We start from the raw sequence: 14,086 nt of genomic DNA, 5'->3' as shown, positions 1-14,086 counted from the left end.
GGCTTGGGGGAGATCAGAATACATTCCAAAATATTTACTCCCTCCTGGGACAAGCGTACTGCTTACCTGGGTCTTTCGCACATGACTTTCTTTGGCCTTCGAATAGAAGCAGACCTACTGCAAGCAGGGGTTGGAATGTGCCTGAGGGGTGGGTCATAAGACCCTCACAAGCTCATGGGTCCAAGGAAGAGGAGAGACTTGTGGGGGCAGACGTTGCCCCGGCTTAGAGGCACCCAGTCGTTCCCGGCCTAGATCAGCCGGTCCCCAGATGATGCAGACACAGGAGTGAAATGGATGCTTATCCCCGAGATTTTTTTGTGGTCACATATTATGCAACAATATGGCTGATGCGAGGCTCATCCAGCAAACAAATGTATCATTCCTGTGATGCAGAATGATGCAGTAGAAGGATCCTGAACTTCCGACAGAATTCATTTGAATCTTTTTTTTTTTAAAGATTGTTTTGATGTGGACCATTTTTTAAATCTTTATTGAATTTGTTACAATGTTGCTTCTGCTTTTTGTGTTTTGGTGTTTTGGCCACGAGGCATGTAGGATCTTAGACCCACACCCTCTGCATTGGAAGGTGAAATTTTAACCACTGGACCACCAGGGAAGACCCTCAGAGAGTTTTAATGATTTTCCTGAGGTCCCAAAGTAACTAAATGCGCAAACCAAGATTCAAAGGAGGGACTTGCCTGACAGTCCAGTGGTTAAGACTTCGCCTTCCAATGCAGGGGGTGCGGGTTTGATCCCTGGTCTGGTTGGGGAGCTAAGATCCCACATGCCTCGTGGCCAAAAAACCAAAACATAAAAAACAGAAGCAACACTGTAACAAATTCAATAAAGAATTTAAAAATGGTCCACATCAAAAAAAAAAAAAAAAAATCTTTAAAAAACAAAAACAAAAACTCTCTGAGACTTGATTTCCTGAACTCTAAAATTAAAGTAGTAATACTTACCTATAAGGAGATGCTATGGACTGAATTTTCACCCTCAAAATTCATATACTGAAGCCCTAAACCACCTCTCACCAACACCGTGCCTATATATGGAGATGGGGCCTACAAGGAGGTAATCAAGGTTAAATGAGGTCATAAGGGTAGGGCCCTGATGTGACAGGATTAGTGTCCTTATAAGAAGAGACACCAAATACCAAAGCACAATCTATCTCCTCTTTCTCTTTCTCTCACTGTCTGCAAGCCAGGATGAGATTCTCACCTGCAACCAAATGTTGTTGTTTAAGCCAGCCAGTCTATGGTGTTTTGTTACAGTAGCCTGAACAGACAAACAAGATGATCAGACCTAGAAATTCAGAATTTAAAGTTAACTGCCTAGCACATAGTGGGGTTTGGATCACAAACCTCTAGCTGGAGAGTTGGGAAGAGATTGAATGTGACTACATTGAAAAATCAGTAATGTCAGAAATGCATTCTCCTCTAATGTTGTCAAAAAACCCTGATTTTTTTATCTGGGTACATGGCACCCAACATAAAAGCTGTATTTCCTAGATTTTTTTGCAACTAGTGATGCTGAAACCTCAGCCTCTATGCATGGGTGCCGGATCAAATCTCAGGGAGAAGAGTTTTGGGTGAAGTGGAAAAGGATAGCTTTATTGCTTTGACAGGCAAAGGGGGACACAGCAGGTTCCTGTCTCAAAAAACTGTGTGTCCCAACCCAGGAGGATTTGATGAGTTTTATAACAATACTTCAAGGGTGGGGTTGCTGATGAGATTAGGGTGTGTGCAGGGTCTCAGGTTGTGGGTCTCCTAATCTTGATGAACTTCTCTGGTCCTTTTAATCTCGCCTCAGGTGGTCTCTTGGCTGCTCCTCCCTTGATTAGCAACTGTTTGAATAGCCCTTTGGAACTCAGGGAAGGTCATGGAGGCGGGAGTCTTGCCTACAACATACGGTGGGGGGGGGGGGGGGACGGACAAAAAAAAAGCTTCCGTGCCCAGGAGCCCAAAGTTACCCACCCCCGCACTGGTTTCACTAGTGTGATTTAACTATATGACCAAGTGCTTCTCGAGAAGATGTAAGTGGAAGTGTCATGAACAACTTCTGGAACATGTCCTTAAAAAGAGGGGACATCCTCACCCCCTTCCTCATTCTTACTGACTCGAATGTGGACACAATGGCTGGAGCTCAAGCAACCATTTTGGAATAGGAAACCGCATGCATGTACAGCAGAAAGGAGACAGAAGAAGCCTAGGTTCTGACACCATAGTACCAGCCCTGGACCACGTGCCTATGAATTTCTTTAACATAAGAGAAAATAAACCACTAACTTGATTAAGCCGCTATTTAGGGCAGCCCTGTTCAGCACTATTTCTCTGCAAATTCTCAGTCCCCACTACAGAGCTGCTCTGAGGCCCAGGAATCTGTGTTTCAACAGCTCTCCAGGTGATTCATATTCTCAATAAAGCTTGAGAGGCACTGATTTAGAGTTTTCCACCACATATGCCTAACCTGATAACTGATAGAGTAGTCCTTAATTGCAGGTTTTGTCAAGGACTTGGTGAAAGCTTAAAAGGCAGATGATATAAAGCCAGGAAAGATGGTGAAGGCAATAACTGGCAATGTCAAGCTTTAAAATGATTTTGACAGAGTGGAACACTGGACCAAAGCCAAGAAGATGAATGTAATAGGGATATAAAAAAAGCAAATCTAAACGTTCTTTTTTTAATTGAAGGAAATAGAAAATGTTCTATCTTTGACTTTGTAAATTAAAAAGAAGAAATGCAAAATTACATATTTTAAAATACAGCAGGGGCTTCCCTGGTGGCGCAGTGGTTAAGAATCTGCCAGCCAACGTAGGGGACACGGGTTCGAGCCCTGGTCTGGGAAGATCCCACATGCCGCGGAGCAACTAAGCCCGTGAGCCACAACTACTGAGCCTGCGCGTCTGGAGCCTGTGCTCCGCAACGGGAGAGGCCGCGACAGTGAGAGGCCCGCTTACCCTGATGAGGAGTGGCCCCCGCTCGCCGCAACTAGAGAAAGCCCCTGCTCAGAAATGAAAACCGAACACAGCCAAAAAAATAAATTAAAAAAATATATACAGCAAATAATGCGATGAATCAATGCCAATTATGGCTAGTGAAAGGAACAAGGGAAGGAAGGACGCTCCAGAAAGGGAATGAGAACAAAATCCGACATACTGAGGAGATACAGAGTCAAGGACAGAAAGGAAGAGAATTGGGGCCCCAGTTCAGCATCACTCTGTAGATCCTCAGATGATCTTCGCATCTGGAGGTAATCATGATAATGCATCAGATTATCTTAAAACTTACTATGTGCCAGGCACTGTAGTGTGTGAATTGTGCAAACGTATTCTCTCAGGAACTCTATCAGATAAGATCTATTATTATCATTGCTTCTCAGATGCAGGAACTGAAGCCGAGAGAGGCTGAGTGATTTTCCAACGGCCACACAGCTAGCACAATGTAGAAGCAGGATAGGAACCCAGGTGACTAGACTTTGGGGCTGTGACCCTCAGCCCCCCTGGTGTGCTCTACCCTTTGGTGCTGCCCCACTCTCATTACTGATCAGTTTCTATTCATTGATAGCCTGGCATAAAAATAAGGAAATCCATTACCTCCTGTAACTGTAAACCCAGAGGTTGAATGGGGATCCAGATGCAGTATGGTTATCAGCTCAAAGATGGCATCACAGGTGCAAGCTGCTTCCGTTCCTGTGTGCTACTGTCCTCAGCATCTGGGCTCATTCTAAGGCTGGGTCCCCTCATAGTTCCAAGCTGGCAGCCAACAGTCCTGAAGCTTTGTGCCTTCTTTTTCATGGCCAGCAAGAGAGAGAAGTCTTCACCCCAGGCATGGAATATACTGGAATATATACACTTTAATTCAGTTTACTGTACCAGTGAAGGCAAATGAGCATCCTTAGACAACACAGGTCATCCGTGGGAATGCTACGCGTTGACTGGGATAGATAACTCCCTGCAGTCAGAGGTGGGCTCACCAAATCAGCGCTCTGTATCACCCAGGAGCTCTGCTCTTAGTTTTTGTGATTCTCTCTCTTTTCTTTTCTAAAGCAAATCAAGTTTGTTTGTTTGAATTCTGGCAAAATAGTAAATACTGAGAAAATCATAAAATATTCATTAGAAAGCACCTTGGGTGTAAAACAATACACCCCTCTTTCCAGCCCTTCAACAGCCCTCCTGTTCGTCAGAGGCATCATAGGAGAAGATGCTTTGGGGCAATAACCCTCCTGCTTTCCTTTGACAGGTAAAATCATATTCTGTCAGGAGGCGCCAGCATGAGGTAGTGGTGGTGGCAGGTACTTTTGGAGGAGAGAGCTGTCCAGTATATACTGAATGTATACCAAGAATGTACACCAAGAATGATGTCTCATGCTTTATTATTTATTTATGTTAATCATTACAAGGAGACCATATTATCCCCATTTTCTAGATGAGAGAACCAAGGCCCAGAATTTTTGTGTGTGCAATTTGCTCGGTGCCATTCAGCTTGTCAAGTGGCAGAGGTAGATTTCAAACTCAACTCTATATGATTCTACAATCCAAGTTCTTTCCATTCCACCACACAGACCCAATACAGGATCATTTTCATCTGCTGAAATTATTAGCATTGAATCTTTTAACTGAGATTTCTTGGCTACTTTTTACCTGCTCTCTGGCCCGTGTTAGTCGAAAGAACTACTCTACCTTGCTAAATGTTTTATGTATACAGTCTCAGTTTATTCTGCCAATAACCCTGTAATGCAGTTTATTATGGAGAATGCTCTTAGCTGCAAGTGGTAGACTGCAAAATCAAACGTCATGTGCCTATGGCCACATCCCCAATTCTTTTCTAGTTAATATTCTCTGTAGACTTAATTGCAGGTATTTTGAGTTCATTTTTCTTCAGTGGGAGAACCATATTTATAATCTCTTTTCCCAGAGTCATTTTGTCCAGTTGAGAAGATTTAATTGGGGCCACCTTCATCAATTCAGAGGTTTTCATGGAGGGACCATGCCTTCCATTGACCCTTGGTACGAGTTTTAATCAGCCTTTTTGTCACTTAAAGTCCTCACTGTTATCTTTTGTACGGAAATCAGAATCAATTACATTCTCCTCTGAGCCCTCAGATTTCTGGACATTTCTACTCCCTTCAATCTCTCCAAAATGTACAATTTTTTCCTAAACTCAACTTTTTCGTATAATATTTCAAACCACGCAGACCGTAGCATCCCAGGCATGTCAGTAACATTCCGTTTCATAACCTCTTTGTCTAAAGCCACAAGGTCATCCAGTACCTATCTGTCCTCCCAGTGATCATAGGTGAGAGTTTTACCAAATGTATTCCCACTAGATAACATGAGTTGCTCTTCTTCCATCCTTCAGTGCATTATTTTTTTGCTTCCCACTCCCAAGCCCCAGAGTTAATGCCCCACAACTTAGGTTTCCCACTCTGGCAGCCTCAATTTTAAGTCCCAATTGCTGTATCAATCAGCTCAGCCTCAGTAATGCCAGAGTAACAACAAGACCCAGATCCTTATCAAAGGAAAGCTGTATCCCTTGCTTATGTCTATGTCCTTTACAGGTTGGCTGTGATTTTGCTCCACATCCTCTTTATTCTAGGACTCAGACTGTAGGCACAGACACTATGTGGGACGTGCCAGCTTGTGGCAGAGGAAAATAAAAATGGGCCCACTCTCCTCTGCTTAGAAATGGCACACGTGCTTCCGGTCACATTCCATCGACCAAAGCCAGTCATATAGTCAAGCCTGACTGCAGTAGGTGAAAAATATTGTCCTCTCACAGGGAAAGGTGGTATACAGACCCACAGGGAAGACAACAGATATTTTTGAGCAAATAATACAATCTAGTCAGTAGCCCGCTGGTAAACGTTTAACTGCCTCTGGGGAACAAAAGTCCTGATTTGTAGCATTTGCCAGTTTACATGGGGTAAATACTCCCACAAAGGCTGATTTCAAAATACCAATGAGACCTCACTAAACACAGAGTGAGGTAGCGTGTGCAGTCAGCTCTGTGAACAAGTGTGAACAGAGGCTATAGCACAGCAATGAATCTACCCGCATTTTAATTAAATCAGTTACAGTTGGGCCTCCAGACCTCCGTATCCACAGGTTCCGAATCTGTGAATTAAACCAACCATAGGATGAAAATATTTTGAAAAAAAAAAAAAAAGAAATTCCAGGGAAGAGATATGGGAACATATGTATATGTATAACTGATTCACTTTGTTGTAAAGCAGACACTAACACACCATTGTAAAACAGTTATACTCCAATAAAGATGTTAAAAAAAAAATTCCAGAAAGTTCCAAAAGGCTAAAGTGGAATCTGCCATGCACGACAATATTTACATAGCATTTACATAGTATTTGCAACTATTTACATAGCATTTACATTGTATTAGATATTATAAGTAATCTAGAGATGATTTAAAGTATGTGGGAGAATGTGTGTAGGTCAAATGCAAATGATATGCCATTTTATATAAGGGACTTGAGCATTCATGGATTTTGGTGTCTGTAGAAGTCGTGGACCAATCCCCTGGGATCCTGAGAAATTACCATACTAAACATAAGTTAGCTATACTTGTTCCACAGTATGACTATGAAGTCTTGCTGTGGACTAGAGCAATTATACGACTCAGCATAACCCTGCCTTAAACCTAAACTAAGGATTTGCAGTAAGGAGGAATAGGACCCAGACAACTAAGATTTAGTCTTCACATCATTTGCTATTCCTGTGTTAATTGGCAAATTCAAGTGGAGAGTAAGAATGTGAGACTGAAATTTTAAAAATCTTTTGCCTCTATAAATAAGATTCAGCCCCGGGTTCCTCTTTTGCAGAAACTCTTATTAAGAACTTGGCTCTGCTCCAAGGAAAATAAGATAGAGATCATTCAAAACCCTTTAATTCCAAACTATTCACGATAGGAGTTGCTTGACGAGGACACCTCTCTATTCTTAATGTTTACCATAGTAACTTTTTTCTAGTAAAACTTTGTTTAAAATGTCCCTGAGCTTGGAATCCGCTCTTACATACAGAAGTCTTTTTTTTTTTTTTTTTCCGAAGAATATACTTTAACTACATGGATATCACCACTGGGGTGACATTGAGCAAGTTGCTTATGTGCCGTGAATTTCTCTTGCCCCATCTATAAGAAGGGACAGCAACCCTTATTTCTTGCTATTCCTTATAACCTTGCAAGGCTGTCATGAGACTTAAGCATCCGGCACACAAAAAGCACCTAAAAGAGTACCTTGCACGTGGTAGTCAATCAACTAAATAATCATTACCATGCATTACAGAGGATACTGATGAGAATTTTCATAATTATTATTGAGGCATGGGACTGGAGGGTTTGAGTTACTATTTAAAACAGTACAGGGCTTTATTCAGTAGCTCAGAGCATTTAGCAGGAGTCATTTGGCTGTTGATTTTGAGTTCATCTGACAGGAATGACTTTTGCAGCTTCCCTGGAAGTGTGGATGTTATTGTAATTTAACAGAACTCACCTCCCTAGTTTTTAGTCCATTATGGCTTTTGGTCCCTAGCTTGGCTCAAATTGCCAGTCCAACAGAAAGACGGAACCGTCTGCCCCAGGGCAAAATTGTGGCCTGCAGGGGGTGGATCCTGAGCCCCATCCTCAGGGAGAATAAACTGCTCACTCACCCATGCTGCAGCCTTTCGTACCGATGCTTCACACAAAACATCAGGAGCAACTACTACCTCCACCTTTACGGTAATTCTGGAGGAGCTGGAGGGTCACTCAGACGCAGATGCCTGGCGTGAGGCTGCCTGCCACCTGAGGTCAGAGGACACACAGCACAGGGAGACTGTGATGACGATTCATTAAAAGGACAGCCCACTACCTTCCTGGGGTCACCTCATTCATTCTTCCTGAGTTGTTGCGAATATTCTAGATTCTTATTCCAGATTTCTTTAAGCCTCTTGACTTAAAAAATAATGATGAGGAAGATGCTGATAATGACAATAGTTAAAATGGTAAAAGTTACCTGAAATTCTGCATACTACTGTGTGTGTGTGTGTGTGTGTGTGTGTGTGTGTGAGAGAGAGAGAGAGAGAGAGAGAGAGAGAGAGACCCTATGTATGTACGTGTGTATTTGTTCCTCCTGAGTGGCTTTTTTAAGCTAATTATCAGCTTTTCGAACTGCACATAACAATTTTCCAGTACTGACAGTCACACATAGTTAGACCATCCAAACACTTGGAAGCAATTTAATAAAGACTGGAGGCAGAGCCATCCTTAATTGGGTTCCAAAGTTAAGAATGTAATGTTACTTGTATGAGCAGCTCAGCAAATCTGGGGTACAAACATGGCCATATTGTCTCCTTTTCCAGTGAAGGTGTTGAGTAGAGCTTGCTGCTAAAACAAACCAACCCCCAAATTTTCATTTATTTCTTGCTCATCTAACAGTCCAAATGAAATGTTTTTAGGTGGAGATCAGCATTCTTCCAGAGTGCTTGGATCCAGGGATCCAAGACTGATTACACTCTCTTTCCTGGACAATGCAGTCACACACTTTATGAAAAATGGTTTCCCTAGTACATCCAGGAAACCTTTAAAGTAGCCAACTTAACTTTCTGGCCCTTCTCTTGATAGAGCTAGGAGGGGGAAAAAAATCAAGTATGTAAAAAAAAAAGTATGTGGAAGCTTTATATTCACTGGGGCATCCTAGTATATAGGATTGTTAGAAATGCAAGAACCAGGTTTTAGTAGATGACTGTCTATGAAATAAAGAGGCTTTGGAGACTACCTTCGTATGTAAAGTGGCATAAACAAACTGTAAAAATGCATAAGCTTTTATTCTCGAAGGAATCAGTTAATAATTTTTGCAAGATTTGTAGTTAGTGTTCGACACGTTTGTTGAATCTAGCCTTTTGAATCATGCCTGGAACTTAGCTGCTCAATTGTTGTTTATTAGAATTAATAAATGAATGGTAATGCTATTAGTCTAATAAGCACTTTGAAATATGCACAAATCGTTAGAAATAACTTTGTACAATAAAAGTCATTTAAATTTCTGAGATGATAACTGGCAGGCAGTCAATAAATATTTATTTATTTGTATTATCAAAGGTTTAATCAGGATCATTTAAATTGCCAGAGTAGACAGAGATGTGCCTGGAGTATATTACCATCAGGACAGCTACACGTTGAGTACGGTACAGAGGATGTCATTCATATAGACACCCATGTGAATAGCGCCCCCTATAGGGTTGTGCAGTGTACAGCATCCACATAGCCGCTAATTTCAATGTGTCAGTCTGAACAGGCTATGAGGGTAGAACAGCTGGTTTCCCTTGCTCAACACCAGGACTGATTGAACTGGTCGGTTAACTGGGTAGATGTGGGCTCTCCCTTTCCCGCTTCTTCCTCATTCACCACCTCCCCCTACAAGTCTATGTTCTGGTCAAAGATGTTGACCTTCCCAGAGAGGGGAGCATGCCCTCCAGTCAAGGGTGTGCTTGTAACTCTGTGGGAGCCCCGTTCCAACTCCAGGGACCTCTTGGTACTGTAAGCCTGGAGCAAGAGACTCCCTCCAGACAGGAACCAAATGTTCTCCGCCTCTTCCTAATGAGGTACTTACCCAGTGTCTTTTTTCCTAACCCAACTTTTTAAGGATTGCCTTTTAAATACTAAGATTTACCTTAGCTCTTCAGGAACTGCCCATGTTACTAACCCAAAAAAGTTTTCATTTTCTAGCCTCCAAAATGGCCTCCGCTGGGTCCTTCTTATCCCAAAGACCAATTTTAAACATTTTATCCCTATATGTGCAACGTTTGTATCCTAAGACTAAGTAATCTTTATTTCAGTTACAGAAAAATGATTCTGGAAAAAAAAAAACAAAAAGAAAAAATATGACCCCTCCATTTAGCTTGACTTGTACATATTGACTGCAGGTAATGGGTAATGCAATCACATTTCTTCCTGTTGGACCGCAGGGAGCACTGATTTCTCTGATAAAAAGTAGGAGCCTTTGGTTATGACAAAACAGATGTCAAAGTCACCCTCATCAGCAGTACTACCACCATCACAACGGCAGCAGCTGCTGAACACCTTCCATAATAGTCCATTTCCAAGTTAGGTGAACTTGAAATCAAATCCTGGCTTGGCCAACAACTAACAGTGTGACCTTGGCCCAGTCATGTCTCCTCCTTAAGCTTTGATTTCCTTATCGGCAGAATGTAGATACCAATGTCTCCTGTATAGGGTTGCTGGGGGATTAACTGAGCCAATGAATGGAAAGTATTAAGTTTAGTCCCTGATACATGGTAGGTTGTTCTGTTTTGTTGAAAGAAGTTTTATTTGGGGAGATACACACTCCACAGACAGAGTGTGGGCCATCTCGGAAGGTGAGGGGTGCACGGTAGGTTTTTAATGCCTCATTACTACCCTTTCATTCATTCATTGTTACTTTAAGTACCTACTTATTACTTCCGTGATACTGGGCCTGGCTTTGTGAAGAATCAAAGAAATGTAATACTTTTTTTCCTCCATGGAGCTCATAATCCATTCATTTATTCAATAGACAATCATTGAGTATCTATCCTGTGCCAGGCACCCTGGTAGGTGTTAGAGTTCCATACAGGTATAAAATATGCCAAGACCCCTGCCCTCAAGTAGCTCACATTCTAGTGAAGATAAGACATGTGAGCACATAGAGTATATTCACAACACAGATTAAGAAGAGCTATGCCAGAGGGATGGAGCATGACTGTCCTCATAGACCTAGAAAGCACAGATGCAATTAACCTGGTAGAGAGGGCCTGGGCAGAGAATCGCAGGTAGGTGGACCTGTGTGCACAGAGAACATGGTATGTATGAGAAGCTGCAAGTTTTCAACACCCGTGGAGCAAAAGAGTTCTTGCAAAAGTAGTGGGAGACGTGGCTGAAGAAATTGGTTGAGGATGAAGCATAAAAAAACTACTGAAGTGTGATCTTTTTTCCTGAGGAGGCATGGAGGAGCCATGGAAGATTTTTAAGCTGTTGACATGAATTGACATGGTCAATTCTCTGGGTTTCAGAAAAGTCCCTCTGGAGTCTGGGATGTGGTGAAAGTTGGGCTGGAGCAGCCAAGATGGGGTGAAATGACCAATTAGGAGGGTTTTGTCCAGATGAGAGATATGAGGGCTCACATGAAGCCTGAGGGCAGTTCATGGCTACCACGGCCATTTAAGAGGAAGATGTTATGGGACTCAGAGACTGACAGAACGGAGATGGGGGTAAACTGGGAATGACTTCTGCTACTGGGTGTTTGGCAGTGCCATTCACATGATGAGGAATAAGAGGACTAGATTTGGTAAGGATTTACGCACATCTACACACACACACAGGTAGTTAAATAGCGGAGCAGAGGGAGAACAATATTACACACCAGAATAGCACCAGGCTTTAGGTTCTTGTGCCCAGTTAGGCAAAGGAACAAATGCTACCAGTTCAGAGTAAGCAAACACTGCTTGATCTCTTTTCCAAGACTCCTCTTTGCATAACTGTCCCCCTTTTCTGGGAGGAACGTCACTAACACACACCTTGGAGGAATCTGCTTGATATCCTTAACAACATTTGAAAATCTCTCATTCTGCGTCCACAGCAGCAGTTACGAAATCACCTCTTTTCCCCTGGATTTCCTACTTTTTGCTCTGCTCAGTATCTTATGCTACTGCCAAAGCCATGAGTGTGACCATGTGATTTCCGGTGCCTTTTAGAGTAGTCCAAGATTTATAACTTCCCAGAAAATCTTTGGTTCTGAGGTATAAATACAAAGGAAAGTCTGCCCCTAAGGACTTTATGCAGTAGGCAAGGAGCCCATTCAGCCATTCAATACCTAGTCATTCTATAGCTGTGGTACTGAGGTTAATGCTGGAAATGCAAAGTGGAACTAAACATGTTTCCTGCCATTAGAGAGTTTTACATCTGATGGAGAAGGTAAATAAATCAAAGCGTAAAGGAACGGGTAAGAAGCAATATATTAAACCATAAGATGCTATGAGAGCAAGGAATAGGAACAGCCAACCCATACATGGATGTTCAGAGAAGTTTTCTCTAGGTGACATGTGCACAAATCACGGAAACAAAGTCTACTAGGAACAATGTCTGAAGCAAGGAATGTACCAAGCGCTCAGAAGAAGGGACTCATTCATTCTGAGTAGATCCAGCAAGACCTTTTGGAAGCAAGTACGTTTTAGGTGGAATTTGAAAGGCTCAAGTGAATTAATTTCTGGAGAGAAAGTGGGGAATATAAGGGCATGTTTGAGGAGCTGGTGATGTCCTTTACCAAGATCAGATTTAGGTATTTTGGGGAGGGGGGGGATGTATAAGACAGGAAAGGAGACAAATACTTTTAAAAAGTTAACAGCAAATCTAGAGTTAAATAGCACTCTATCATTCAAGAAGTACCATGAGACAGTAAGTGATTAAGAGCTAAGTCAGAGAAAGCACTAGAAGCACAAGGGACGATGAGGTCACCAGTGGGTCTGAATCATAAGGTACCTGCACAGACCTGAGGTCACAGGCCTTCTGTGGGCTGGAGAAGCATTCTTACTTACTCAGTGGATGCTGGGTAAACATTGGTTAACTGAGTTAATCTTTCCTCAGGTAGCTAGAAATTGTGGAGGAACTGGAGCTCCTTGCTACTGTGTTTACACTTTAACCAAAACTTTAGAAGAAATTTAGGCTCCCCAAGGGAATTGAGGAAAGCACCATTCTGTTGCTTGTTCAGGGGGCAAATCGAGAGCCAAATAACGGCCCTCCAAAAATTGCACCAAGGCTGTCCAACCCTTATATCCAGAGTTCTAAACTTTTGGGGGGATGGGAAGAGAATTGGTGTGGATTAAAAAGGGATCCACAGAGAGCAAAGGAAGCATCTTTACATGTTTCTCTGTACTGTGTTTTTTTCCCCCTCTCCCTGAGGGAAGACCATGTAGGAAAGAGTACTGAACTTGAAGCCTGGGTCTCTGCCACTACCTGACATTGAACACGTCACTCAATCTCCTTGAGTCCTGTGTCCCCATTCATAAAATAAGGAGGCTGTGGACTCCATACTAATAACTAAGTGTTTGGGGTCTACAATTTGCCGGGTGAGGCGTTTTCCACGCTTTTACTTCTCACAACCACAATGGTAGATTTTAGTAACCCTATTTTACCCAAGACATTCAGTTCAGAGTGGTTAAGTACCACGTCCAAGGTCACACAGCAACAGCGGCCGACCCGGACTGCAACCGGGGTTGCCTGAGTCTCACACCACGCAGTCCCAGTTCCATACCAGTTAAACATCCCAATACTGGGCCCCGGAGTTCCCTTCCCACGACAACCGGACCGCCTCCCCCTCCAGCCACCTAAACGCTCAGGCAATTCTCACCTTTCACCACCGGGCATGCTCAGTCGCTCAGGAAAGGTTTTCGCTCTGCCTTGGGAAATTTTTCACGCCGCTCTGGCAGCCGAGCCCGCCCCGCCCACGGCTTCTTCTCACTGGATTGGTTGAACTCAGGGAGGCTACCAGGAGGTCCAAATGACCTCGCAACTCCCCCCCGTCAACGCTCTGGGCGCGCGCGCTCCGAGAGTGCGTGCGTGCGTGCGTGTGAGTGAGCACGTGAGGCCCCGGAACGTGCACAGAGGGCGGGGCAGGAAGCAGGCGCAAGGGGCGGGGCTTCCGTTGCCATAGCAGTGACGTCAGGCGTCGGGGAGCGAACCCGGCCCCTTCCCCGCGCGCGCGCACACACACAGAGAGACATGCACACGCGCGCGCATCGCCGCTCTCCCTGAGACACACTGGAGGGAAAGGTCAAACTAAAGGCGAGGGAGCCGGGAAGCCGGAGGGAGCCGCCGCTGCCGCCGCGCGCCATGACGGACGCGGCCGAGGCTGCTTTCTCTCCGCCGACGCCGCCGAGCCGCTGCTCTCGCCGCACCCCCTGCCCCCGCCTCCCGCGCCCCCTCCCCCGGCGCTCGCGCGTCCACGCGCCCCCTCCTCCCCGGCGCTCCAGGCGCGCGTCGGGCCCGGGGCGCGCGCCGGCCGGAGCGGGAGGGTGGGGGCTGCGGCGGGCGGCCCGGCGGCCTCCTCGCGCGACCCCCAA

At 44.1% G+C, this 14,086-nt stretch overlaps 1 protein-coding gene across 1 annotated transcript in view; it reads right to left on the bottom strand.

The window, feature by feature from the left end:
* The window catches only part of KHDRBS3 (KH RNA binding domain containing, signal transduction associated 3), a 659,142-nt gene extending 645,676 nt beyond the window's left edge, over positions 1 to 13,466 (bottom strand). Inside the window, exons 1-2 of the mRNA XM_067017886.1 lie at positions 13,375 to 13,466; positions 3,596 to 3,839 (exon numbers count right to left, since the gene is read on the bottom strand). The gene's annotated coding sequence lies outside the window, so the exon portion shown is untranslated. The remainder of the gene's footprint in view (positions 1 to 3,595; positions 3,840 to 13,374) is intronic.
* Between the last annotated feature and the right edge of the window lie 620 nt (positions 13,467 to 14,086).

Source organism: Kogia breviceps, chromosome 17 (assembly GCF_026419965.1).
Source record: "Kogia breviceps isolate mKogBre1 chromosome 17, mKogBre1 haplotype 1, whole genome shotgun sequence".
Classification (NCBI taxonomy): domain Eukaryota; kingdom Metazoa; phylum Chordata; class Mammalia; order Artiodactyla; family Physeteridae; genus Kogia; species Kogia breviceps.
The sequence above is the reverse complement of the archived record's forward strand: the minus strand, read 5'-3'. Positions and strand labels throughout refer to the sequence as shown.